The following is a 27,910-nucleotide window of genomic DNA, read 5'->3' as shown; positions in this document are numbered from 1 at the left end:
TGATAATTATTTGAATGGTAACAAATACAAACAAGACACATACTTAAGAATTTGTTCTTCCCACTTCTTGTCTTGTCTGCAAACTTTTTGGCTAATGAGTTTCTTGCTGTCTTCATGTCCCATGTTCAGAGCACTGGTTTTAGGGTCAGACAGATCAGAGTGAGGCCCAATCCAGACTCTCCTGCTGCGTCACTGTGGGTCATTTGGCAAGTCACTGAATTCCTTGAACCTCAGTGTCTTCATCTTTAAAATGGGATAATTAGAGCTACAGGGAATGGGTTATTGTAAAGTTTAGGTATATAAATAGGATATTAAATTTAAATTCCTATTGTCTCTAAAATTCAGTTAAAGCCTTCACACTAAGTACAATAAAAGCCAAGTGCGCCTATATACTAAACAGAGGTGCTGGTTCCCTGGGGCAGACTTAATAACAAATTGGATAGCAGAGCCAGGCCGCCAATAGTAACTGATTGACAAGCAAGAAAGAGAAGACTGGAGGTTCAAAAAGTGTTGGAAGAGTCTAGAAAGGTATTTTGTTGCATGTCACTTCCCCGGTTCAGAGATAAGGAAAGAGGAGTGCCCCTTCACAAGAAAAATGTATACGAAGGAAGGGAACGTAGTCAAAAGAAATGTTCACAGAGCTTGGGAATGCTTGGAAGAGGTGAAGGCAAGCATCTCACACCTGGCCAGGTCTTCACAAAGATGCAGAACTGCAGGACTCACAGCTATCATGTGACAAAGTTGAGGACAGTAGGAGGACTGCTGGGACAGGATGACATGCCTTTGGTGGCATCCATGGCATCCACAGAGACTGGTCATTACAAAGGACATGAGGGTGGGTGGAGCCACATTCCACACTAGGGCTAGGAGATAGGACCTGGTGGGGAAAAGGCTGCCACCCATCTGTCAAGGCAAGAACACTGTGCGTTTCCCATGGGCCAAGGGGAGGCTGCAGAAGCCAGTGGGGCCTAAGCCTCGTGATAGGCCCCAGGTAGAAAAATCCTAGTAAGCCAACAACAGGGCATGAGCTAAGAATGTCACAAGAGGTCAGCCTGAGTGTTCAACCGGGGCCTCTGAGAATGGACAAATCTGCCCATAAGAGTCACTAAGCACACACCCGCCAAACAGGGCACCAACGTCCAATTCAGTCCTGGAAGGGGGTCCCTTTTCCCATAACCCCCTGCCCGACTCTAAAGAAACCAGCCAGCCACAGGGACAGGAAGGAACATTGACTACAAGTGAAAGAAGAGACCACCCCCCACCCCCACTACAGATCCCTCAGCTTGAGTTGGGGGGTGCAGGAACTCTGAATGAGAGGGGACATTGAAATTTTAGTATAGCCTTGAGGCAGCCATTTAATACCTGAATTGAGTCTGAATGATCAGAGCAGTACTTGTTTTCATAAGCTAACCTGATGAGAAAACAGGAAATAGATTTGTCCAAGATGCCATCAAGGATCCGGCAAGGGGTCTGTGTAACAGTCAAGAGCACAGCGTCTGGAGGGCAAAAGAAATTCATTCCCTCTTGGTGCAAACCCCCTCTCACCCGGACCTCCCCAAGTTCAGCCCACTTGATAAACTGGATGCAAATATCAAGTACTTAACTCAGGTAATAGCACTGAGCTCAGCTGTCAGGTGACAGCAATTCTTACTATTTCCTTTATCTTAAAATCCACTGCAAACTAATGGAGCCCTTTTAGTCAATTTTGTCACAGAAATGCAAAATACCTAGTAAATGAAAAGGTGAAGAGATTTCTCACCCTGTTTCTAAACATTCAAAAAGCTCCTGTCTTCACAGGTGCATTCAGAACTGTACTCCAGAATCAGGCCGCCATGCAGTCTGTCAATACACTATAATTGAGACCTGCCAGGGCCCTTCTCACACCTCAGAACATTATGGTGATGTTGTGTCTGCCACTGGCTCCAGCCACAGGGAGGGAGTGTGAGGTTGCTGGTATGGCTGGCTATCTTCCAGATGCCTGTTTAAGGCATCCCATTAGAACAGAGTCCCCAGCATGCTCAGAGCCTTCCTCCCCTTGTCCACCCTCAAAATCTTCCCATTCTAGAGCTCATATCCCTCTGCCCCTGCTCTCTGGTTGCCTAGCATGTCTGATAAAACAAGGCTTTCATTGATACAGCTCCAAGAGGCCAAGGGCCCAAGATGCGAATCCTTTTCCTGTCATTTAGTCTCAGGGATCCCCCGGCAATTACCTTCCTCTTGCCTGGCTTCTGCATTCCCATCTGTAAAATAAGAATGGCAGTGCCTACTCTATTTATCTACTATTCTGGGAATCAATTGCAGTCATGGTTGTAGAAGGGCCTGCAAAAGTTGGAGGCACCCTATAAATGATTTTTGGGATTGTCAGGAGTGTCACGTCCTCCTTCATTCAGCCCAGATATGTATATCATTCTGTATATGAATAGGTCAGACTTCAGTGGATGTCAGAGGTGGGAATCCTAGCAATGTGATGGGGTCAGTATGAAACCCACTTTTGACAAACTTTGTCCCACTAACTACTTAAAGATCCAGTCGTGCTTCTGATATGAAAATCCCCCTAGATTCGGTGCTTGATCGGGCCCACTCTAGAATCTGCCTCAAATCTGCTGGATTTAAAAGAGAAAAAAGAATACTATCAAAATCAAAGGCCTCTTTGGAACGTTCTATGCTTCCATGTCAACCTTGCCCAGGCTGGGCCCTCACTGGCCTCTAAAGCAGTCAATATTGTGGCTCCACGCAACCCTTCTCTTATGGAAGAAAATGCATTTTATTTGATGCCCTAATGTGAGTCCTCTTGCATGTCGGTCTGGTCAGACTCACCTGTGCAGCTCTCGGCCTTGGCCCAGAATCTCCTAAGGAGAGGCCTTTGTCCTCAGTACCGACAAGCAATGCCAGCTATCTCAAGCCAAGAAAAACATTTCCGTCGGCCCCCAAGAGGTGACGTCCAAGTCCATTGTGGCTCCAGACTGAATCAAGCAATTAAATCCACGTCTGCCCCTGACCAAAACCTCAAAAATGTTAACATCTTGCACGTGTCAAGAGGGTTATTTATGAAACTATTTGCTTGTCAACCCCAGGAGGACATTCTGTACTTTTTTGCTGGAATACTGTATATTTATGAACCATGGCTCAAAAACTAACTTTGGCAGGAATACTTATCAGAGAAAAATTCTATCACCCTCTCAGAAAGCACAGCCTGGATTCAGTCACCGTCGCAGGGTGGCTGGGTCCTGGTAGAGAGGGAGTCTGTGGCTCCCTGCTGCAGGAATGACTTCCAGGTGTGCGCTACTTCACAGGAAGGAGTTCAATTTCAGATAAGAGAGTTTCTTTCTCTTTCTGTTTTTTAACCTCTATTCCCTCATCCTCAATCTCAAGTAATTAGCCTTGAACATTTATACAAGATGCAGTCTCTTTGTTGCCTGTCGCATTTGATGCTTTAGCGCCCCCTGCCCTGACCTTGTAAAGTCTCCCAGTTTGGAGAACTAGCTTTCCGGATTTCTCAGTTTTAGGTCTGGTTATCTGTGTCTACTGTGTGACACACAGAGAGCCAGCTGGTTAGAGAACAAAGGGCTTGTTGTATGTGGGATAGACCCTAATCTGGGACAGTAAAATACTCAAAAGGAACTGTTGACACCAGTCTTCCTCAAGACTGTACCCGTGGAGTTAATATACCTCCAACATGTCACCATGGTCAGCTTCATCAGCCGATAAAATCTTCTGCTGACAGGAATTCTGAGCCTGTCCAGCATCATGCTGGAAGTCTCGCTCTCTCTTGAGCTTGGGCAATGAACTTACAATTCATTTCTTGTCTCTCTTCAGGATTGAATGGCCCAAGGGGGGAGTGGCCTGGGAGTGTGTGTATCTTGTCCAGTGTCAGATAAAGGAACATGTATCCGGAGATCTAGAGTGTCCCAGAGTAATAAAGAGCTTTTCACACTCAGAAGGTAATATCTGTGATTGATCCTTATTGGTCTCTGCAGTGTTTTCCCATATCTATAATACCTATACTTTTCTTTGAGCCCTGATTAAAGGCTTGTTTTGAAAAGTCTTGATCTGTAATGACATGCCACATAGGTATATTTAGAGATGAAGTAAAATTCTTCAGCTAGTTTCCCAACCATGTCACATAGTAGCAATACTCAATTATTATTATGATTATTGCCATTTATCAAATATTTGACATTTAGCACACTATTTCTGATACTTAGAAACTGCAAAGATTTTATCATTCCTATTTAACAGGTAAAAAAAAAAGCTAAAGACATGGAAGGGTTAAGTAGGTTTCCAACAGCCACACAAATGATGACAGGTGGAATTGGTATTTGAACCCAGAATATACCCACTCTTTGATGGGAGGGAAGAGAAAAGAGATAAGGAATTGAAGGAAGGAGAGAGAAGGAAACTTGAAGCATAAAATAGAAGCAATAGCTCTGGGGAGTTTGGTGTTGTTTACTCTGAGCTGCCCTTCTAGCCCCGGCTGACCTCCTTGAGGGATGCTTGCTGCCAGGAGAACACATCCCTATGTGCATGGCCCCAGTGTGTACATCCAAGGGGGCGTGGGGTGGGAAGGTTTCCATGGGAGACCTCGGGTCATCTTTGGGCTTTCTGGCAATGAAGACATCAGCAGATCCTGCAGGGGGTTATTCCAGGCCGAGTCAGGAATCTCAAATCCCTGAAAGCTTCTGGGGCTGGTCACTGGGACTCAGACCCCCCCGAAAGTCTCTCTGCACCAAGGTCAGAGCACAGAACTAAGCTGTTTCTTTATTGGTTCCGCTCCTGCCCCAGCCTTAGCCCACCCCACCCAAGGCTGACCCCTTGCCAGCAGGGAGTGATACCTCTTGGAAGAGCAGGGTCATTGGGGCCAGAGGCCCCAGTCCAGGCTCCAACAGCAGTGGGAGGGCCCCCAGGGGTGTGAGGGCAGCCCAGGCTATAAATCCCAGGACTGGGCATAAGTACAGAGCCAACAAACTCACTTAGTGCACAGGGAGGGAGGAACACTTGAAGAAAGGCCTCAGGCAGCTTCTAGACCCTGGTGGGGAAGGGGCTTTACTGAAAGGTTTCGTCCAACATGATTTGTTTTATGGAGTCACCAGGCCCACATTTCTGAGCCTCCATATCCTTGTGAATTTGAGCAAAGACTGCATGACTGTGTCACAAACACCCTATCCATAAAGTTAAGCCTTAGGCTGGTTCTAATCCTTATTCTGCCGATGTGTGAATTTAGGCATCCCTTGGCACACGAAAAAATGGGAAGAAAACTTTATAATCTAATAATCTAATGAAGACTTGATGATAGAAGTGTATTTCCACTCTTTAATTCAGACAATCTCCTTCACTGCATGGACATATGGCTTTTGATGAGTGACTTAATCTCAGTTTTTTAGTTCTTAAAATGGAAACAACAAAATCCCTACTCCACAGGGGCATTGTGAAGCTAACCCAGAAGATGCATAGAAACAGATCTGGTTCCTGGCATATAAGTGCTCGATAACAATGAGCTTTTAAAAATTATTACTAATTCAAATTCCTGGGGGGAAAAATAAAACCATGGGAATGAAAAAGTTCTGGGGACATTGTATATTAATGTGAGGAATTATGAGTCCCTATATACAGACAGGTAAATTAAGTTCAGAAATGTTACCACATTTGGCTACACTGCATAGGCAGGCACACTGGTTACCACATTTGGCTACACTGCATAGCCAGGCTATTTGGAGAATGAGCTCACATCAGAGATTATAAGAAAACTGCTCCCACACTGACTTTCTTAAAGAAGAGGAAGGAAGTGGGCAGGTGTAAGAGCTCAAGGGAGGGAAACAGTAGTGTTTTGGGCTAGTCAATGGCAGTGTTGGTGCTGCTAACCTTCCCAGGAGGATGAGGCCTCCAGAATGTAGGCCAAGCATCCAACGGCCTATCCTTTCTCAAGGCTACCATCTAGAGAAAGGAGTGCTCCAAGTTGGGAAGGACAAGTTTTCCGGATTTGGACTGCACCCCAGCTTGTGGGTGGTAACGGGAAGAGTTGCCACAATGAAGGCTGAGAATCCTAAGCTCAAGTCCTCTCTTGGCCACTTCCTTGCTGACCTTGTGCAACTTGCTTATCCTCTTTGAACCTCACTTTCTCCAGGCTCTAAGGTGTGAATAATAAATATCTACATTCCAGGATTTTATAAGAATTAAAAGAAGAAGTAAGTGCTGAACTTACTCAGTGCCTTACTTCTCCTTCCCACACACCTCAGTGAAGTGGGCTATTGAACAAACCTGTAGCAGAAGAGGAGCCTCCACCTTTATCAATCTCGTGATGGCTGAGTGCTAGATACTGGAGACACAGGGTCAACTTCCCATCAGGATGGCAGTGAGGCAAGAAGCCCTACCCACTCAGCATTAGAAATATTCGCCTAAATATTATTTTTAATTTTTTGCAAGATATGTTGGTTGAAAATCAGGAAAGAAAATCTCTAGGGGCACCAGGGTGGCTCAGTGGTTGAGTGTCTGTCTTTGGCTCATGTTGTGATCCCAGGGTCCTGGGATCAAGTCCCGTGTCAAGCTTCCCACAGGGAGCCTGCTTCTCCCTCTGCCTATGTCTCTGCCTCTCTCTGTGTGTGTTTCTCATGAATAAACAAGAAAAGAAAAGAAAGGAGAAAAGAAAAGAAAACGAAAGGAAAGGATAGAAAAAAAGAAAGAAAAGAAAAAAAGAAAAGAAAAGAAAAGAAAAGAAAAGAAAAGAAAAGAAAAGAAAAGAAAAGAAAAAAAAATCTCTAGATGTCAGGAATGAAGATAGAAGACGAAACTCTATAGACATCTCTCCTCTCACGGGAGGGGGGATGTCATGGGCTTGGGTCTGCCTGAGGAGCTGTGGAAGCCCATGGCTACCCAGAACAGTGACCTCAGATCTATATGAAATCCATCAGCAGAGAATCACTGTGCCTGCTGTGCTACTCTGCCAGGAGCTAGAAAGTAGACTTGGACACTGTAGAAAGATTAATCCTAAGGTATCCAGAAAATTCCTTTACCCAGAATCCCCCACTCTGCTGCTTTCATTTAGCATAGGTTTTGCTGTGTGTGTCAGGAAATGATGTGCTGACTGTTCCTTTTCACCTAGTCACTCAGAGTGTTTAGCTATTTTTTCTTTTCTGCATTACTCGGCTCTTTTGGAGTGGAATGGGAGAACCCCCGGGGGCAGGGGTGAAATAATCTGACCATGGTTTGAAGAGATCATATGCTTCTTTGAAGTGTATCGCTAGAGACTCTACAAGGAAAGAAATGGAAGCAAGCATTTGAGGGATGGAGAGCATAAATGAATGGCAGAGAATGGAAATGGGAGGAAGTCACACGACAGTTTTGGTGTGGAGGGGGCGTTATTCAAAAATGCAAACAGGGCAGCCCAGGGGACTCAGCGGTTTAGTGCCACCTTCAGCCCAGGGCCTGATCCTGGGGACCAGGGATCAAGTCCCACATTGGGCTCCCTGCATGGAGCCTGTTTCTCCCTCTGCCTGTGTCTCTGCCTCTCTCTCTCTCTGTCTCTCATGAATAAATAAATTAAAATCTTTTAAAAAAATAAATAAAAAATGGAAAGAGCCCGGAGTCCCAGCTCTCTCATGCCAACTGAGGACACAATGCTGTGGTATGAGCCCCAAAAGGAAGAGGATCGGAGTGAGCAAAAAGCTCTGTCTGATTATTAAGGCCACATGGATTTAAGACATAAAGAACAACTCACTCCTCAGAATATATTTCTACAAAGGAGAAAACAATAAATGCTTATAATAAGAATGCTGCCTTTAGATTCAAAGAAATGCCTTCGACTTAAATCTCCAGCCTATAAAGAAATTTCTTAGTCATTGATGTTGAGAGTGGAATAATGTAAATGAAACAAAATGCAGCTTTGAACCCTAGCTGTACCATCCACTAGCAACCTGGCACAAGCATGCCACTTCTTATTTCTGAGCCTCAGTTTCTTTACCTATGAAATGGGAATGACAATAATACCCACCTCCTTAGGAACATTGTGAGAAAGAAATGAAGTCATGCACTTGAGCATTTAGTCAGACCAGTGATGGTTCATCGTATAATGTAGATAAACAGTTGAGGTTCAGATTATGATTCTTTTTATTAAAGGCAGGATCATGGCTGTTTTTCTAAGATGCCCATCTGCTATTCTGTGACCTTAGATGACTTTACTCTGCAAACCTGAGTTTGCAGATAGCGTGGCCATGTGTGTGTGAGCTCTAGCTGTACACAGTTTGGGAGGGCATCCCAGGTCTGCTGTTTCCTGAAGGAGTCAGTTGGGATGCATGATGTCACTTCACTGAGCCTCATCTTTTCATCTGTAGAATGGAGTTATGGAGAGTTATAGCCAACTCTCAAAGACATTTATTATTGTTAATATTAATGAGGCATGGTCCTCCCTCTGCTCAGTTTCCCCTCAGTGGCCTTTAAAGGGAATCTCCTCCACACTCACGGCAGGGATGGTACACTCTAGTCTAGTCTCAAGGTCCGCAGGGTGGACAACTGACCATGACAAAAGGTGTAGAGTCTCTCCTTTGTCCAGACTGGACTCATCACTCATTTTCTGGGTCAGGCATTCCAGAGAAAGTGTTTCAGCCTTCACCAGCAGACCATGAACATTATGGCACGGATCCACAACACCTTTATACACTGCACATTGTTACCAGAACAAAAAGAACCAAAAGACAACCAGAGATATGGTAAAGATGTTTGGATTAGAAATAGCACATACTCCTCAAGTTCACAAGAACATATCCCTCCAGTAAATGCAAACCTGGAAGTGGTTGAACATATGATAACAGTCAAGCCCCTGGAGTCACCGTGAAGACTTCCAGCGGAGGAGGCCATGCATATACCCTACATCCCGCGAGCACCAGGGCCTGTCAACTCTGTGCACCAGGAGGCAGTTATGTCCTGATACCAGGGCGGTTTCCCATGAAAATATCTAAATCATTCTTACTGCACTTGAAGATGAGAAAATGTTTTCATTAAAATATATTTTAAATGAAATAGAGGAGGAGGAGGAGGAGAAAGGCTTACCTCTTTCTCGCTGTCCTTTGTAACCTTTCTCCTTTCACCTTGAGAGGAGACAGAAGGAGCATCATACACCCATTAAAGCCACGTGCCTCAGTAGGGACCCATCCAAACAACCTTCAGGTGCTAATATTGGAAGGTACTGCCTGGTCGCTGCCTCAGGGCCACCACATGATGGCTCCCAATCACAGGGGCCGCCCAAACATCAGGGGCTGAAATCATAATGCATGTTATTCGTGAGCAACAAGGGGAAGGGGCCCTAAAATTACCTTGGGGTAAAAGCAGCCTGTAGTAAGCAATCCCGGCTAACTGTCCAGAAAAGAGAAGCTTCCATCTTCACACCCACTTCTCCCATCCCTTCTGAAAATCCTTTTCAGAAAGACAGAGACATAAGTGGAGATGAGAGCTCCACACATGTGGCAAGCAGGTCAAAGTATTGCAAGGGATGGATCTCTGACTGGCCCACCTCTGGTGGCAGCTTGAATTGTTCCTTAGATGTGTTGTGGGCCTCCGCAGCAAGGCTGGGAAATTCGGAAGGCCCCAATGTGGCAGCCAGGTTTAGGGTCCCCCTTGTAGCATGTGGCCCTGTTCTACCAGAGGCCCGCCTTGTCCATGGAGCCCCAGAGGCCGAAGAATTCCATTATGTGCCAAATCCTATTCTTGACACGCTAAATAGATCTTCTTGTTTATTCTTCATAACACTTCTCTGAGCAAGTATTTTCATCCCCAATTTGCAGGTGAAAAAACTGAGGCACAGAAATGTTAAGTGTTTGGGATAAACTGTGTCCTCACCTTTCCAAAAACCCTGATGGAAGCCCTAATTCCCAGTACCCCCAGAATGTGGCCTTATTTGGAAACAGAGTCACTGGGAATGTAATTAGGTAAGTAAGATGAGGTCATTAGAGTAGGCCCTGATCCAATATGACTGGTATCCTTATAAAAAGGGATATTTGGACGTAGAGGCATGCTCTGAGGGAGAACGCCATGTGAAGATGAAGGCAGAGACTGGGGGAAGCATCTACAAGCCAAGGACGCTAAACCATTGCCAGCAAACCACCAGAAGCCAGGGCAGAGGCATGGAACAGATGCTCCTTCACAGTCCCAGAAGGAACCAGCCCTGCGAACACCTTGATCTTGGACTTCTAGCCTCTAGAATGTAAAGTGCTATGGTTTAAACTACTAGTTTGTGATACTTGGTGACAGAAGCCCAAATTGCTATAGTGATTGTGGCCCCATCTGTGCGACTCATTGCTCAAGCCAGAAACCTGGAGGTCACTATCGATTCCTCTCTCTCCCTCACTCTCCCATCCAACCCAGCACCAAGTCCTACTGATGCTTTCCCTTAATATTTCTAATTCACTACCTCTTCCCAACTCCATGTCACTGCTACCACACAAGCCACCTTCATCTCTCAGCTAGATCACCATAATCCCTTACATCAGGTTTCCCTAACTCTTGACCTATCCCAACCCAAATCCATTTTCCTCATAGCAGCCAGCATAGTCTTCACCCAAAGAAATCAGATCTCACCACTCCCCTGTTTAGGAGCCTTGTAATGGCTCCTCAGTCTTCTTGGGATGAAACCTGAACTTTTTCCTAGGCCAGCAATGTTGGTCCATCCCAATTTTACCTCATTTCATCTTTGATCTCTGTGTTCCATGCAGATTTACCTCACTTTTAGTTTTCAAGTTCATTAAGCCCTAGATTATCTCATAGTCTTTGCACCTGCTTCTGCCTGGTATGCTCCCCCACCCATCCACCACCACCCACATTTTCCATTCTGCTAACTCCAACCTAGCCTTCAGCTCACAACCTAAGTGACTCCTTAGAGAGCCCTTCCCTGACCATCATCCGCCTCTAGATTATTTCTGCCTTGTCTTTCTCTGACTGGTTGCCACATTCTTTTTTCTTCAAAGATCTTACTATAGGGGCACCTGGGTTGCTCAGTGGTTGAGCATCTGCCTTCGGCTCAGGGCGTGATCCCGGAGTCCTGGAATCGAGTCCCGCATTGGACTCCTCGCCAAGAGACTGCTTCTCCCTCTGCCTATGTCTCTGCCTCTCTGTCTCTCATGAATAAATAAATTAAATCTTTAAAAAACATCTTACTATAACTTGTACCTGTGTATTATTTAAGGTACATACTTTCCGAGGGGACTTTATAAGACGAGAGATCTTGTGTTTCATTCACCCATTGTATCCCCAATGCCTAATACACATTATGTGGAACATTGCTGGCACTCAATAAATATTTCTTGAATGCATTAATGAAAGTCAGCATGGGTGTTCAAGCCAGGTCCTATATGATTCTGAGGCTCTTCCACCATTGAACCCAGGCAATTGCCTCTTAAAGCTTATGGTGAAAATTAACCCATTATATAATTTCTGCTTCTGACTCATGGAGTAGCTTGACCTACCAAACCCTTCTATTATTTTTAATTAAAAATAACTATAAAATCTGGATTAAATTCAAAGACCAAAAAAGAGTCTATTTGACAACATCAGAGAACAGCCAAGGCAGCCAGAAGTGAGGGTGCAAGAGTCCAGAGGAAAGGAACTCCTAGGGGAATAAGCCTGACATTTTGCTGCAGTTTCTACCTGAAGGAATTTGCTGCCTCCTAAGCTGGGTGGAAGTGACAAGCCGAGGTACCAAGCAGAAGGCAGCTGGTCAGAAGCTAAAAAAACCTAGCTCTCACAGAGTTGGAGAGACTGGAGTAGAATTCATAGACATAAGGATGAGGGGCTCCAGTAAAAAAATCCAGGCCCCAAGTGAAGACCAAGGGTGAAGACAAACTAGAAATAGGCTAACCCTCATTAGCTCTCTTCTCTATCCCTGGCTGGATAGGCAGGATCTGTTTCTCCTGTAACAGCTGGTCAAAAGAAAAGAGTTCTCTCTGGAGAACGATGACACCATCTAGAACCTCCAGAATTTTTGCATACACTAAGTCCAGCACCTCCTTATTTTCAGCCCTAAGAAGGCTATCATATTCAGAGAAGACAGTGTGAATTCCCCTGGGCAGGCAGATCCCAGCAGTGGAGCACAGGGTGAGGAGAAGGATGGTGGGGGACAAGATAAAGCTGGCAATTTGAGGTTGTTAACAGAGCTCAATGGCCCAGAATCCCACTTGGAAGACTGACAGCTGCCACCTGAGCTGGGAGCACACAGACAAATGCAGACCCTATGCAAAGAACACGCAAAGCAAATGTCAGCAAAGGAATGACTTCCCTCCTGACCAGTGATGAAATTGGCTGAAAGTTCTTATTCTAAGAACTTTGTAATGTAATAGTACAGTGGGAAGGGCACTTAAAATTTGTCTAAGCCAAACCTTTAAACTTTGCTTTAATGAAAAAAAGGCCCTGAGATGGGAAGTGATCCTCCTACATCCCCAGATAAAAATGAGATCCTCCCTGAATGCAGATGGCTGGGCTGCCCATCCAGCCAGACTCCCTTCTAGCTTTCCAGCCTTATGGAAGCTCTGACTTCAGAGGACTCTAGTCAGCAACCCATCAACACTGTGAACAGTGTGAACAGCTTCCACAAGACTCTGTGTTGGGTGGGGGTGACTGGGTGATGGGCACTGAGGGGGGCACTTGATGAGATGAGCACTGGGTGTTATTCTATATGTTATTCTATATTCTATATGTTATTCTATATGTGTTCTATATTGAACACCAATAAAAAATAAATTTATTAAAAAAAAGACTCTAAGTGTTTTATTAGACATCAGATGTTAAATGCCATTTCCCCTCAGTGAAGGGAGCCCTAATGGGGGAATACAAAGGGATTCCCATGGAATTAAATTCTCTCTCTCCCCAGGGACACCGTAACAACTTCCCATTTATAGTGTTGTCCTAATAAATACAAAGGAAGTCATAATTCACTCCTATTATTTATAATAGTCGTGATGTCCTGGCTGTTATAAAGCCAAGTGGGGCAGGATGTTTTCTATCAAGCAGCAGGTGGGCCTTCGTAAAGCTCAAAGCCAGTGCTTCCATCTGTGTTATTACCTTGAAAATAGGACCGGAGCTTTAGAATCTGGGAAGAGGGCAGCCAGTGAGGGGGCAGGAGGGCCAGGTTCCAGCCCTTGCTTTGGCACTCTCCGTTCTGGATGTTTCAGGCAAATCCCTTACTTGGAATACTGCAAACTACTTGTGGAACTCTGTGCTGAGAGCTGAAAAATCTCCCTTCCTATCCCCTTCACAGACTCCTGAGGTAGGAACTGAGGAAATGGCAGCTCAGAGGGCTTTCGACTTGCTTGGGGTCATCGAACTGGTGTGATAGCAGAGACTTGAACTCAGTTACAGAGCATTTGGCTCCAGAACCAGAATCTTTTGTTATTGTTGTTGTGTTATGCTGTGTTTGTTTTTGTTTGTTTTCATCAACATCTTCTGACCTTAGCTTCCTCATCTGCATGCAACCCTAGTGTCAGCTGAAGCTGTCCCCATTCCACAGACATCTAAATAACCCTGACTCAAACATCCCCATGCCCACCACTGCCTGCAGCAGACCATAATATCTCCAAGTCCTCAAGGGCATGCCTTATCGTGAGCATCTCTGACTTTGGATCTACAAGTACTGTCCCTGTCCATCCCACATCAACATTCCAGATGAGAAACTCAGATCCTATGCATCCAAACAAGAAAAAAAGGAAAGTGCAACTAGGAGCTCACGTGTCTAGTGGCTTTAAAAATAATTTCAGAGGTCATGGGAGGAGTTGTGGGACATGGATCTGCCTCATCCTCACTCCAACCCATCAGGCCAACTCTCTCAACTCTTCTCTCTCTTTCCCAAAGGACTCCCAAAATGTCTAAGTGCAGTAGTTCTGGTCCTTTCTCAAAAGCCTTGATGTTGGCCAACATTCATGGCCAGGCAGGTGTAATCAAGTAAGCATTGTCTCAATAATGCCAGAGTTTATATGGTAGATTCAGGCATGTGCTAAGAATACAAATCTTTTTCTCTATAAGGCATGCAAAATGGGGGTAGGAGTCAAAGATGCCTGAGCTAGGTTCTCTGAACCTATAGGACCATGAGCTATTTTCAATATTTCCAAAAGCTAGATAAACACTGCACATTGATCTGCAATGAATGTACATATAATGTCAGGTATCTTTGTCTTGGGCTAGAATTATATCAGCTCTGTGTGGTATCTATGGTCTTCTCATCCAATCAAAACCTCTGATAGGCAACTATTTATGTCTCTGATTAATGAAAAGAGCTCATATAGATCCTTTATTACTTAATATTTGTTCATTTGCTCATTCAGCAGGTATTTATTGATCAATTTTTCTATGCCAGGCCCAGGTATTAAGTGGTAAACAAGATGAAGTGCCTGCCTTCAAGAGGGTGACAGACAGTAAACAAATTAGCATAGTAGTGTTAGACAGTGACTTAGAATTTGGGGATACAAGTCTAAGTAAGCCCTCTGTTCAAATTCAACCTGAAGATTTCTGATCATTCCTACATGTCTCTGTACAACAGCTTTAACCTAAGACGCACTTCAACCAAGAATGTGTGCCCAGGTGAGAATTGATGTTGGTCATCATTGGATTATGGACATGAGAACGTTTCTTCGGGCAATCCGTGGTGCTACTTCTGCAAACGCTATAGACTGCACAGTTCCACTGCCAGCTCAGTATCTGATTTGCATACAATACAGCTTGGATCTTAATTTAGACCTGGGTGCCAAAGTCTTTTCCATGGAAAAGGAAGAGGGTCGAGGGAGATGGCTCAAAAGAGCAAAGTTCCTCCAAGTTCCTCGCTCATGCTTTAATCCCCACAGAAGCGCAATTAACCAGGCGGCCCCTTCGCACTGCTTTCATCACCCTCGCTCAGAGACAGCCTTCTCTGGGCACAATCAAGTGCTTTCAACGCTCAACTCATGGCTTTTCAGTGAATGTGGCTTGTCCATTTCCATTTCATTCAGAACATAAGGGAAAGAGATTGCTCTTTGGCAAGTAGATAAGTAGTGGGGGGTGGAGGAGAAAATGCAAGACCAGAAAGAATCTGTATTCTAAGAGCATGTAAGTAACTCTGTGAGGATGTTGAATATACTCACTGAGCAGCCTTTTAAGGTTTCATAAACCCATGGATAGTGGAGTTCCAAAGGATCTTAGGGACCTAGGAGTCCAATTCTGTGCACTGACATAAGGGAGACTGAGCCCCAAAGAGGAAAAGTGCTCCTTCTAAGGCTACCTTCTAAGGTTAGTTGCAGAGTAAGGACTAGAACCCTGACCCCAACTGGCCAGTGTCCTTCCTATCGCACCAGACTGCTTCCATATTCCTTTCTTTACTTTCCACTTCCATGTTTTTATAGCCTATAGGATCCTCCCTCCTCCTTTTTTTTAGTAACCCAAATACCTATAGTTTTCAAATAATTATCCTCTATTCCATGTGCTCCAACGTAGTAACTCGCTTATTCTGGAAATCGTTTCTGCCTTGTTCTTTGAAAACCACATTGAAATGTGAGTAATGCATTTATTTGTGTTGTAGCTCATAAATGACAATTTACAAATTGAATTGTCATAAGCAAAACCAAAAAGAGACAATTTGTGAGTGGCAAAACTGAAAAGTGTAGGGTAAAGCTCACTCCAGGCATGACTGGATCCTGAGACTCAGATGATAGCATCAGAACTGAGCATAATTTCCTGCATCTCTCTCCTCTTCTGGTTGGGCTCCTTGCTCAAGATCTCTGCCTTGGGATGCCGTGATGGCTGCCAGCAGTTCCATGTTGAATCTTGTCTTTTTAACAGCACCAGCAGGAAGCAAATTCTCTCTTTCCCAGCAGGTCCACAGAATCCCCACATTGGAGTTTCATTGGATCTGACTGGGCCATGCCTGTTGGCCGGCTGTGCTCACCTCCTCCTGGAACCTCCTGGAGATAATTGTCATCATTAGATGGTTGTGGCACCAGCATAGTGACACTCAGTTATTATTGTATGACTTGTGGACAATGAAACACGCTGGTGTTAGTGGTGAACTCAGAAATAAAACTTGCTTAAGTCAGTTTTTGCAACCATGGTGCTGGAGTTTTATAGTATGATGCCTCACTGGGAGCTTTCTGAAAACTGCAGGACCTTCTACCAATGGGCCGAGTCCTATCACCACCAACCCAAGAGTATCTTCCACAGGAAATTGGGGCATCTGAAGAAGCTGAAGTCTTTGAACATCCCACAGCCTGTTGTCTCCTGGTGTATTCTGCTGATAATATATCCTTTGGACTTATCAGAGTCATCTGCAACTTCTGTAAGAGTTCGGTTCAGAGAGCACATTTTTGACAAACTTCTGAAAGACATTCTGCTCATCTCTGAACCAGTCCCGCAGCCACAGGAATGTGATGTTCCAGTTGGTCAGGCCAGGGTCACATGACTCCGAGCGTGACCGCATGGCAGAAATGACCATAGTGTCAGATTCTTTAATAGCATATTTTTTTCTGGAGAATGCCAGAAAGCACAGAGTGTGGAGTGGCAAATCCAGCAAGAAAAACCAGGATGTGTTGCCAGAAAAAGAGGAAATGAATATTGGGAAGAGAAGAGAAATAGATCCATTTCAGGCAATGTTCTCCCATCATTTCATATGTATAAACCTTGCTTTTCTAAATCAATTTTAAGCTCCTTGGGGGTGAAAACAGAGCTCAATATCTTATCAATAATCAATACATTCTTTTTTTTAATAAAAAGAGTTTATTTATTGGAGATAAAGAGCAAGCAAGAGAAAAAGCACACAAATGGGGGAGGGGACAAAGGGAGAGGGAGCAGCAGGCTCATCACTGAGCAGGGAGCCCGATATGGGGACCAATCTCAGGACCCTGGGATTATGACCTGAGCCAAATGCAGATGCTTAACAGACTGAGCTACCCAGGCACGCCAATAATCAATGCATTTGTATTGATCAGTCAAAACCAAGCATTTATTGAGCACCCACAGAGAATAAGATGTTACGATGTTTAGAAGGATTTCAGACTCCAGTTTAGTGCAGCAAACGTATCCTGAATATCTACCATGTGCCAAGCATGGTGCTAGTGCTGAGGATGCAAAGTTGAATAAAATATAATCCTTGTCATTCATCCAGTAGGAGCAAGAATGGTAATACCATCATTTGCTGAGTGTCTACAATGTGCCTATATTCTACCTACATTAATCTTAAGTCTTAGCACAACTCATGCAAGGTACAACAAATTATTCCAGTGTGATTTTACCCAGAGAATCACACCTAAGACCTGATAGTCAAGCTTGGAGGCTAAAGAAAGTGTTAAAAATGTCTAAAGTCACACTGCTAATATGAGGAGTGGGGAACTCTGGTTGCAAGGTGGCTCCATTGCTCTGATCATTTAGATATGTAGCTATTAAAATAGTGAGGGGAAGGCACCTGGGTGGCTTAGTTGGTTAAGCATCTGCCTTCAGCTCAGGTCATGATCCCAGAATCCTGGGATTGAACCCTGGTCAGGCTCCCTACTCAGTAAGGAGTCTGCTTCTCCTTTTCCCTCTGTCCTCCTCCCTACTCGTGCTCAATCTCTCTCTCTCTCTCAAATAAATTTAAAACTCTTTTAAAATAAAAAATAAGAATAAATAAAATAAAATAGTGGGGAGAAACTGGAAAAGGAAGTCCACTGCAGAAGCACTTTTAGCCATCTCTCTTTTTTGAAGAATTCTAAAAGCCCTTAAGATTGTATTCCTTACTGCCACACAACATACAGACACACCTTAAATTTTACTTTTGAACACATTGTGCCTTCAACCTTTTCTTTATGAATTACAAAGCTGTTCAACCCTTCGAGGAGCTCAGTGACAGATAAATACAATGTATTATAATTACCATTTTGGTCATAACTCTTTTTTTTTCTTTAATGGAGCATACACTTTGTGGCCACTGAACACTACTTCGGGTTGATTAGGCTCTTAGTATTTAATAAGTTTCAGGAGGAAATGAGCTGAATTAGTACAGTATTTTGAGTAATGAGCTATTAATGTATTTTTAATGACCAAGATGTTCTGACAAGAAACTTGTTGATTTTTGTCACTAACATTGGGAGAAGATCTGCATGCAGACTGGATGGTGTTTTATTATGTGAAGTGGGGTGATATTTTAGTATATTCAGTGCACTCGTTCAGAAGCCAGCTTGATTTAGGGAAGCTGTCACAGAAAGAGGTAAGAGTGTAGAGATGAGAACTGAGTATGAGCTGTAACATTTTTAGAGTATTCCAGCCACAAAAAGTATATTTCCAATAGAGGATTTCACTCTGTCTCTTTTGTTCCTTGCTTGTTCATAGCTATTAACCCATTTTACAGATGGGTAAACTAGAAAGGCTTGTCGTGTGTGTGTGTGTGTGTGTGTGTGCGTGTGTGTGTGTTCTCTGAACTAGAAGGATCGTTTCCATCTGGATCTGACTTTCAGCATAATCACATAGTTAGTTCACTGGGGTTCTTTTAGTAGAAGAGGTTAGATAACCTCTCTGGGACTTGGTTTCTTCATCTGTTAAATGGAGTTAATGAAGTGTTATACGATGTATTATAGGATGTTACAAGAATGACTGAGAGAATTAATGAAAAGCATCACTATGTCTTCCCCTCCAATATGTCCCAGGACAAGTCAATTAATGTCCCCTGCTTTGTGGAAAATTGGCTTCAGTAGCCTTTAAAATCCCATTTGGGTTGTGAGCTCCCTGGGCTCAAGGACTATATCTTACATCCTCCTTTGGGGTCCTTATGTTTAGCACAGCATTGAGCACAAAGAAAGTGATCAATAAATAGCCATGAAAAATTGCCTCTAAGGTGCCTTCTAGCACTTAGATGCTATGACTACTTCCAACAGACTTCTCAAGGAGATACAGAAGGTAAATATCTCTCATATACAACTATGAAAAGAAGATATAAAAGCCCTATTTTAGGGGTACCTGGGTGGCTCAGTGGTTAAAGTCTGCCTTTGGCTCAGGTCATGGTCCCAGGTCCTGGGATCGAGTCCCACATCGGGCTCCCCACAGGGAGCCTGCTTCTCCCTCTGCCTCCATCTCTGCCTCTCTGTCTGTGTCTTTCATGAATAAATAAATAAAAATTTTTAAAGCCCTATTTTACAGGTGAGGAAACCAAAGCACATGCCACTAAAACAAACTCCTCTAGTTCCCAGAGGTAATAAATGGCAAAGGCATATCTTGGATACAGGCTACGTTTTTTCCTGGACCTCCACTGTGCCAGTATTTTACCAGGAAAATCTCTTGTTATATTGAAGAACTGGTTGAAGGTAAGCTATGGAAAAGTCATAATGATTGAGCTTGCTTTTCAAGTTCTGAGAGTCAGGATGGTTTGTTTTGTTTTGTTTTGTTTTTGTTTTTGTTTTTAAGAAAATATTCAAAAGCATCTCAAATGTTTGGGATTTGGGTAAGGATTGTCAAAACATGCTTGTTCCCCTGAGAATGTTCTTCTCTGTCTACTAAAATCTCTATGTCATTTTAGGCAAAATTTGATCCATATGTTTCTGATTCACTTCCTTAAACATGCCACCATGTTCTGTAGAACTCATTTGAAGTTTACAACTTTTGGAGTCACTCTGAGCTACTTGTTACACTTCCCATGAGGGCAAGGAGTTGGCCCTCAGAGAAAAGGAGACGTGTTCCAAATCTCAAGGTGCATGTGGTTTCCAAACCTGGCTAGTGTCTGCTTCTCCACCCCTCTCCTGGAAGCCTCAGCCCAGTGACACTTTGTCCATTGCCTAGAATCAGACCGTTTTTTTTTAATCTCTCTTTCCTCCAATACTCTATTCAGAATGAAGTATAGTGTTTCAATCTAATTTTTCTCTCCCTGAATTATTTTTAACAGCATTGAAATTTATTGCACACACAAGAGTAATGCTTTTTTAAATATAAAGAATAGAGACTATATTAAAAAATAAACATTTTAATGTATTCCCAAACTTCATTTCAATTCTTTTTGATGTGTATTCACAAATTTTTACACAGCAGTAATCAAAGTGGAGATATGGTTTAACATCATGCAAATTTCACTAATTGTTTTTTTTTCACCAATGTTTTTTGGCTGCTACTCTGTCTTAATTGTTTTTAATGTCTGCACAATATGCCATTAAGTTGATGTCCCATAACATAAGTCCAGGAGTTTTATATTCCTTCATACAGTTTATATATATATATATATATATATATATATATATATATATATATCCTGTAGATTAATACAGGCTTCTGGTTACAGAATGAATAAGTCACAAGGATAAAAGGCACAACATTGGGAAAATAGTGAATGGTATTGTAATAAAGTTGTATGGTGACAGATGGTAGCCACGCTTGGGGTGAGCATAGCATAATGTGTAGAGAATTTAATCACTAAGTTGTACACCTGAAACTGTAACATTGTATGTCAACTACACTCAGATTTTTTTAAAATATTTTTTAAGAGCTAAGAAAAAAGTTAATGCCTTCAGAATTCCATTTCTAGTATGGCAAATTAAACTCCTAGCAGACTGGCCATCCTGCAAATAACAACTATAAACAACTTTAAACACATGTAAAAACCACTATCAGTAGGTGAAACAAAAGCAGGCATATTTTAGAGGAAGATCAAAACTTGGAAGAAGGGGCCAGCACAGAATATCCACTTCTCTAGCTTTAGCCTTAGATGAGACCACAGTAGTGATGCACTATGAAGCTGCTAAAACTCCAGAGAAAACCCACAATCTTTTTAGCCTGAATAAACAGAGGACAGAGACTCGGCAAGAGCAGCTGGTAATGAGGGGGAAAAAAAGTAGAAAAGAGAGGATCAGAGAAGTGCTCCCAAATTTGGTGTAAAAACTCTGCCCAGGTATCTGGCTAATCCCTGCACCATGCATGTACTCAGCAGATGCATAGCATCTTGAGGCTAAAACCAAACCAAGATCACAGGCAAGAATCTGCAGTTTGAGTTTAACCAAGTTAATTGACAGCTGTAACAGAAATATCAACATTCAAGGAATATAACAGAATCCAGAATCTTCACAGTGTAACACTGGTTATATCCAGGATGTAATTCAAAATTACAACATATTTTGAATCATAAATATAATACTAGGGATGCCTGGGTGGCTCAGTCACTAAGCATCTGCCTTCAGCTCAGGTCATGATCCCAGGGTCCTGGGATCAAGCCCCATGTCAGGCTTCCTGCTGCAGGGAGTCTGCTTCTCCCTCTCCTTCTGCCCCGCCACCTGCTTGTTCTCTTTCTCTGTCAAATAAATAAATAAAATCTTTATTTTAAAAAAAAACAATATGAGAGCTAAGTAGGGGCATTTCAAATCAACAAAGGGTCAAGTCATCAAGAAGATATGGTAATTTTAAACATATAAATGTTTACTTAAAAACTTCAAAACAGGGATCCCTGGGTGGCGCAGAGGTTTAGCGCCTGCCTTTGGCCCAGGGCGCGATCCTGGAGACCCAGGATCGAATCCCACGTCGGGCTCCCGGTGCATGGAGCCTGCTTCTCCCTCTGCCTATGTCTCTGCCTCTCTCTCTCTCTCTCTCTCTCTCTGTGACTATCATAAATAAATAAAAATTAAAAAAAAAACTTCAAAACACATGAAGCAAAAATTGACAGAAGACTCCACTTTCTCACGAACTGATAGAGCTACTCAGGTGCTATTGGGAGGCCCCCCAAATACCACTAGCTGAAACACAGAGCTACGTGTTGTTCCACTATCACTAGGGGAGGAGTGCCTTCCATTCCCATGGCCCATGAAGGCTCATTACCACATCCTTCTCCATGTAGTAAGAAGAAATGAGGATAGAGAACAACCTTTCCCCTAGGAGCATAACCAGAAATTGCCCACGTTTCTGCTCACATCTCATTGGTTGGAATTTAACCATGTGGCCACTCTGAGCTGTAGAGAAGATGGAAAATAGAATCTTTACTCTCTGTAGCCAAATGCCCAGCTATAACTCAAGGGTTACAGCTAATGCCAAGCTAAGGGTTCTACTACTACAGAAAAAGAGAGATAGATACCAGGGTATGGTTGGAAGTCTCAGGCACATGCCATTTTCATGATGTCTTTACTTGTAGCAAGGAGTTCTTTGAACTACTACAAAAGAAGGTTGTCATGTCATAAGATCATAGATCTTAAAGCCCAAGAGACTTATGGGATCCCTCGGCATGGCTTCCACTTTGGGTTTGAAAGGCAGAACCACATTTTACAGGCCACCTCAAAGCCCTTGAGAGGCCATGGTTCACTTGCTCATCTTGCCCCTTCAGTGCCTAAAAGAGTACCTAATATATAATAGGGACTCAATAAAACTTGTTGAATAAGTGTATACAAGTTTCTCCACTTTATTTTCTCATTGTTTGGGAATTTCTGGGTCTTTTCCACTAAAAACATGAGTTAGAAGTCATTTGGAGCCCAATTTGACAAGGAATGTTAGGAATTTGCTCAAGCAATTTAAGGAAGAGCTTTGAGAGAGTGTGCAGAGCGAAAAAGGAAGCATCTCAATCCCCCAGTTAGAAGGGCCTTCTCGGGTAAACCCTGAGCGGGCTTGGCCTTCCTTCACAAGTGTTTGTGGTGTGATTTCAGGCCCTTTCATCCAAAAGTGTCTCCCACATTGACCTGTGCAGAGGGCTGAAATCCTGACACTCATTATTCCTTAGGGTTAATTGGAGCCCCCATTTAGTAAATACCCTATCTGAGAGGATACTGTGACTCATTAGACCACTGCTCTCTAACCACACATTTCCAGAAGACGAGTCCATCAGGCTATAGCAAGCAGGAACAATGAGAAGCCAAAAACAATTTTTTAAAAAGATTTTATTTATTTATTCATGAGAGACACAGAGAGAGAGAGAGAGAGAGAAGGAGAGGCAGAGACACAGGCAGAGGGAGAAGCAGGCTCCATGCAGAGAGCCCGATGTGGGACTCGATCCCAGAACCCTGGGATCACGACCTGGGCTGAAGACAGATGCTCAACCACTGTACCCAGGCATCCCGCCAAAAATGTTTTAAATGTGGGGACAGGCCCAGATGGTAGGCAGCTGCCAGAAGAACAGACCAGAGTGAGGGGAGAAGGTGAACAGAGCAGCCCAGCCAAGAGGCAACCTAAGGACACTGGCTCAAGGGTTCTGGGGGATGAGGAAAGAGCCCCAGCCACACAGCTACGACCCCTTCTAACTTCCCAAATGGTAGCAGGTGCTAGAGAATTATTTGTTGAAGAGGTCAGTGGAGTGTAATATTTATTCAATTTATTTACTTAATGAGCACTTACCTCATGCTTACTATGCGCCAGGCACCATTCTAAGTGTTTAACAAATATTAACTTGAATTTAACCAGCACAACGGCCTTGTCAGAAGAGTTTGTCAGAGTTTGAGAACCAACGCCAGCAGTCTCTGGCTATGTGACCTTGGGCTGGTGACTCATACTTTCTGAGGCTCATTTTTAATCCTCAGTAAAAGGAATACCACAGCGAAGGTACCTCACAGTCATTGTGAAGAACTATTAAGCTAGGAGCCATAAAGGCACGTTATGAACTGTGAAATGTTTTGCAAATCATGACTAATATTATAAGGAAGCCTAGAACTGGCTCAGGCTCTGGAAGAAATCGTAACCACAAAAAAATCTGCCTCCTGGTACCCATGACTGCTGTCCTCTTTTACATACCTGGTGGACTCTAGAGCTGGATGACTTTGTTCAATCCTCACTCTCCGTGTATTAGCAGCATGACTTCAGGCAAGCTGCTTTCTCTCTCGGTGATTCTGTGCTCTCTTCTATAAAACTAGGGCTAATAATAGTATCTACTTCATAGAGTTGCTGTGAAAACTTTAAAAAGATGATGAAAATAAGGCCCACAGGACAATGACCTGGAGTAAATGCCCCATAAATGGTACACCTCTGCTCTTCTAAACCTCACAACATTACCCAGTAGATATTACTGTTGTTGTTGTCCTTATTTTCCAGAGGAGAAAGTAAAGGGACAGGGAGGTCAGATCACTTGCCACATATCCAGGGAGCGATGAAGCCAGGGTTCCTGCACAGCTCTGTCTGACATGGGTATTTTTGTGATTGCCCATGCAAATGTTCTCACTGTGCATGATGACACAGCAGAAATGCCCAAGGGAATTCTTGAGCAAAAGCAAAAAGAATCAGATCACAACAACGTGGATGGAGCTAGAGGGTATAAAGCTAAGTGAATTAAGTCACAGAGTGACAAATACCACATGATTTCACTCATATGCAGAATTTAAGAAAAAAAGCAGATGAACATGAGAGGAATAAAGAGAAGCAAACCATAAAGCAGACTCTTAACTCTAGAGAACAAGCTGATGGCTACCAGAGGGAAGGAGGGTGGGGGAGTAGGCAATGGGGATTGAGGAAGGCACTTGTGAGGATCACCAGGTGATGTACGGAATCACTGAATCGCTGAATTATATGTTGGAGACTAATATTATGCTGTGTGTTAGCTAGCTGGAATTTAAATAAAAGCTTGGAAAGAAAAAAAAGAAAGAAGAATTAGAAATCTAGAAAAGAAAGAGAGGTGACAAGTACCTGACTTCCCCTTATGTGCTAAATTGGTGCAACACAAGGCTGGGAATGAGAGAGGCTCCCAGAAGCCACTTGCTCCCATCTCCGGCCCAGGGCAGGCATGGTTCAGCATGACAGATTGTGGACCAAACTCAGCTCCTCTCTGTCCTGGACCGTGACCCAAACCTTGCAATTAGATAGGATAGCGTTCCACCCATGGAGTATGAACGGAAGGCATGTGTCCTTCCAGGCACAGCCTATAGTCACCTCTTCCCCTTCCAACTACCTGATGCCGTTGAGTTTGGTGACCTAAAAAGCGACATATTGAAGATGATGAAATCACAAAATAAAAAGGGCCCGAGTCTCTGAACCACTTTCTAGAGAAAAGCTAACTTTCCATCAGAAACACCCAACTGAGATGTGACATAAGCAAAAATAACTCATGATTGAGCCATTATATAGTTTGTCTGTTGGTCACAGCAGCTAGCATAACTTGAACCAAGGCAGGGAGGAGGACGAAGGGTTTACTAGCATCCCTGACTATTGGACATCCGCCTCTGCTTAAATCCTTCCAGTGGGGAACACCTGGGTGGCTCAGTGGTTGAGTGTCTGCCTTCGGCTCAGGGCATGATCGCGGAATCTTGGGATGGAGTCCCACATCCAGCTCCCTGCGAGGAGCCTGCTTCTCTCTCCACCTATGTCTCTGCATTTCTCTCTGTGTCTCTCATGAATAAATAAATACTATCTTTAAAAAAAAAATCCTTCCAGTGGTAGGGAATTCATTTCCTTCTGAAGTATTATTAATTAATTCTTCATTTGTCCGGATGATGAGTGTTTTGAGTGTTTTGAGTTCTTACTATGTGCCAGGCCCTGTGCTAGGATGAACAGGGCACAAAGGTCTCTGCCCCCATGAAGCTTATTGTCTAGACTGGTAGGCAGAAAGTAAACAAGTAAGCAGGCAATAAATGTGTTATTTATCAACTTTGATAAATAACTTGAAGGGAACACACAGAATAACTGGGCAGAGGATTGATGTTAGATGGGGGCCAGTAGGAGTCTTTCGTGGCAGCCTTCTCCTAGGAGGTGACTGAGACCAGACACAACAATCAGCAGACATCCCTGATTGTTTAAAAAAAATAATCGGGTCTGTTGTTGTTTTGCTTATATGAACAGGAAAATGTATCTTCTTTAGCTCTACCTCTGGTCCTTTAGCTTATGCAGTGTGGGGTCCCAGAGAAGTCTCTTTTTCCCCATTTCCAAATGACAGCTTCACCAACATCCAACATTTGCAGACAGCTGTCATATCTCCCCCACACCTCAGAGTCCCTCCTCCTTGCTGCCTCCCTCAAGCAGCCCCCACAGGACTTGGAGGTATCTCCAAAGATACCTGCAGCAGGTATTAAAAACAGCAAGTAGCCGGAAGGAGGGATCCACGTAATGAGGGGGCCCAGAGACTCTGTGGACCCTCCCAACATCTTGAGGAGAATTGGTTTCACTCCTGAGCTATGGCTTATTCATTTCCCTGGGGCTGCTTGCTAACTGCTGGCTCCCGTCAGGCGTTGATTCCTTGACATTGTGAGGGAGCAGGCAGGGTTAGAGCCTTCAAGGGCTCCTGCTGGAAGCCTTCTCTCTCTCTCTCTCTTAAAACAATTTATTTTTTCAATGTTAAAACCACGTCCCCGCCCCCCCCCCCGCCCCCGTTAGAACACCAAAACAAACCCAGCTGTCCCCAACACTGGACTGAAACCGCAGGCATTTGGCTGGGGAGCCAAACAGGCAGCAGGAGGAGCTACTCAAGAGCCTTGCTCCTCCAGATTCCTGCTAAGCTCCACTCAGGAGGCAGGGAGGCCATGTCCTGCAAAGGCCTAGCCTTTCCCTCTCACAATTAACTAGGACAGCACCTCAAGGGCAGCAAGTTTACCCTGCTCCCCCAGGAGCTCACAGAAGGCAGAGGCTCATGCCAAGCTCCTGGGGCCTCTGGGTGAGCTGATGCCCCCTGCCCTGCCACCACAAAGGGTCCCCAGCAGCTCCAGGGCTCTGGGACAGCCCAGGAGACTGAGGCCCTTCAGCCAGGCACAGCATTGAGAACCGTTTTCCTTGCTTGGTTTGGGGATTAAAAACAACTGCTACTCCTTGCTTTCTCACACTTTCCACTGAGGTCACTTGGGGCAAGACTGAGTCAAGGCTTCCAGCGGGTGTGGCGACATCAGGGAAGTGAACAGTGGTGCCAGGAGCACAGGACATACTCGGCCTGGCCCCCTCTGTGGCAAGGAGGGCAGAGCAGAATCACATGGCCTGCAAAACCAGCCTTCTGCGGCCTTCACTCCGCTTCTTGGGGTTTTCTCCCCTCAGCCCCCTCAGCCTGACCTGTAGATACGGTTCTTCTGGCATGTATTTGGTTCTTCTTCTTCCCCTGCACACCCCCCTCCCTCCACCCCCCACCATTCCCGGTACTTGGAGAGGCTGGCTCCTCAAGTCATGCAAGTCCAGGGTCGGCCCTGAGAGTGAGCCCCCCTTAATGTTTGCACCCCATGTGCCTCATTCATGTCACCCCCCTCTAAGCTCTGGACTTGCCACCCAAGCTTGCCTTCCATGCAGTTCCTGGAGGAAACATTTTATTTCCTTGATCTCCCTCATCCCCACCCATTGGAAAGAACTATGGATCACCACATACTCCTGTGTAAAAGATCAAATCCAGCTAGAGAGGGAGAGCTTTTACTTGTTTGGTTTTTGGCCAGATCATCCTTCAGTTATGTTGTTGTTGTTGTTATTGTTGTTGTTGACAATGCTTAAAATTCAGAAGAGTTTAAGTGAAAAAAATTCACATTTCTAATTTCTCCTGAAAACAGAAAAGATCTAGTCCCTCTGGCTGGGGCAGAGTTATTGGACATGGCCTGTACTCCCCAGCCCTCTACAGCCCCGCCTGTGCAGACTCACCATTTATACTACCTGCTAAGAGCCCATAGGCATCCAAGGTTGCAATCTTTGGTCTAAAGACAGATTATGTCCAGACATAGAGTAGCTTGTCTCTGATGGTGCAATTCCTGGCACCAGTGACTGACCAGGTTGGGAGACTGGGACAGGAAGGTGGTGGGGGGAGGAGAAGGAGATTTCCAGATATCTTTGAAAGTAGGCCATGGCAGCAGGACCCCAGTGCACTAGCCAGGGCATGTAAAGGATTGGAACCTGCAGTTTGTGGGAAGAAACATTGTGTAACAACATCAGGAGACCTGCTGGGACCAAGGGATTCACCTAGCAATGAAAATAGCACTAACCAAGGGCCAGGAGGCCTGCCTGGCTATTCTACATTGGTGCCTGACTTCTGTGTGATGTTGGATACAACTCCTCCCAGAGCTTCACATTCCTTGGCTTTTATTAAGGAGCATCGGGCTGGATTATCTTG

This window comes from Canis lupus, chromosome 4 (assembly GCF_048164855.1).
Source record: "Canis lupus baileyi chromosome 4, mCanLup2.hap1, whole genome shotgun sequence".
Lineage (NCBI taxonomy): Eukaryota > Metazoa > Chordata > Mammalia > Carnivora > Canidae > Canis > Canis lupus.
Note: the sequence above shows the minus strand (reverse complement) of the source record.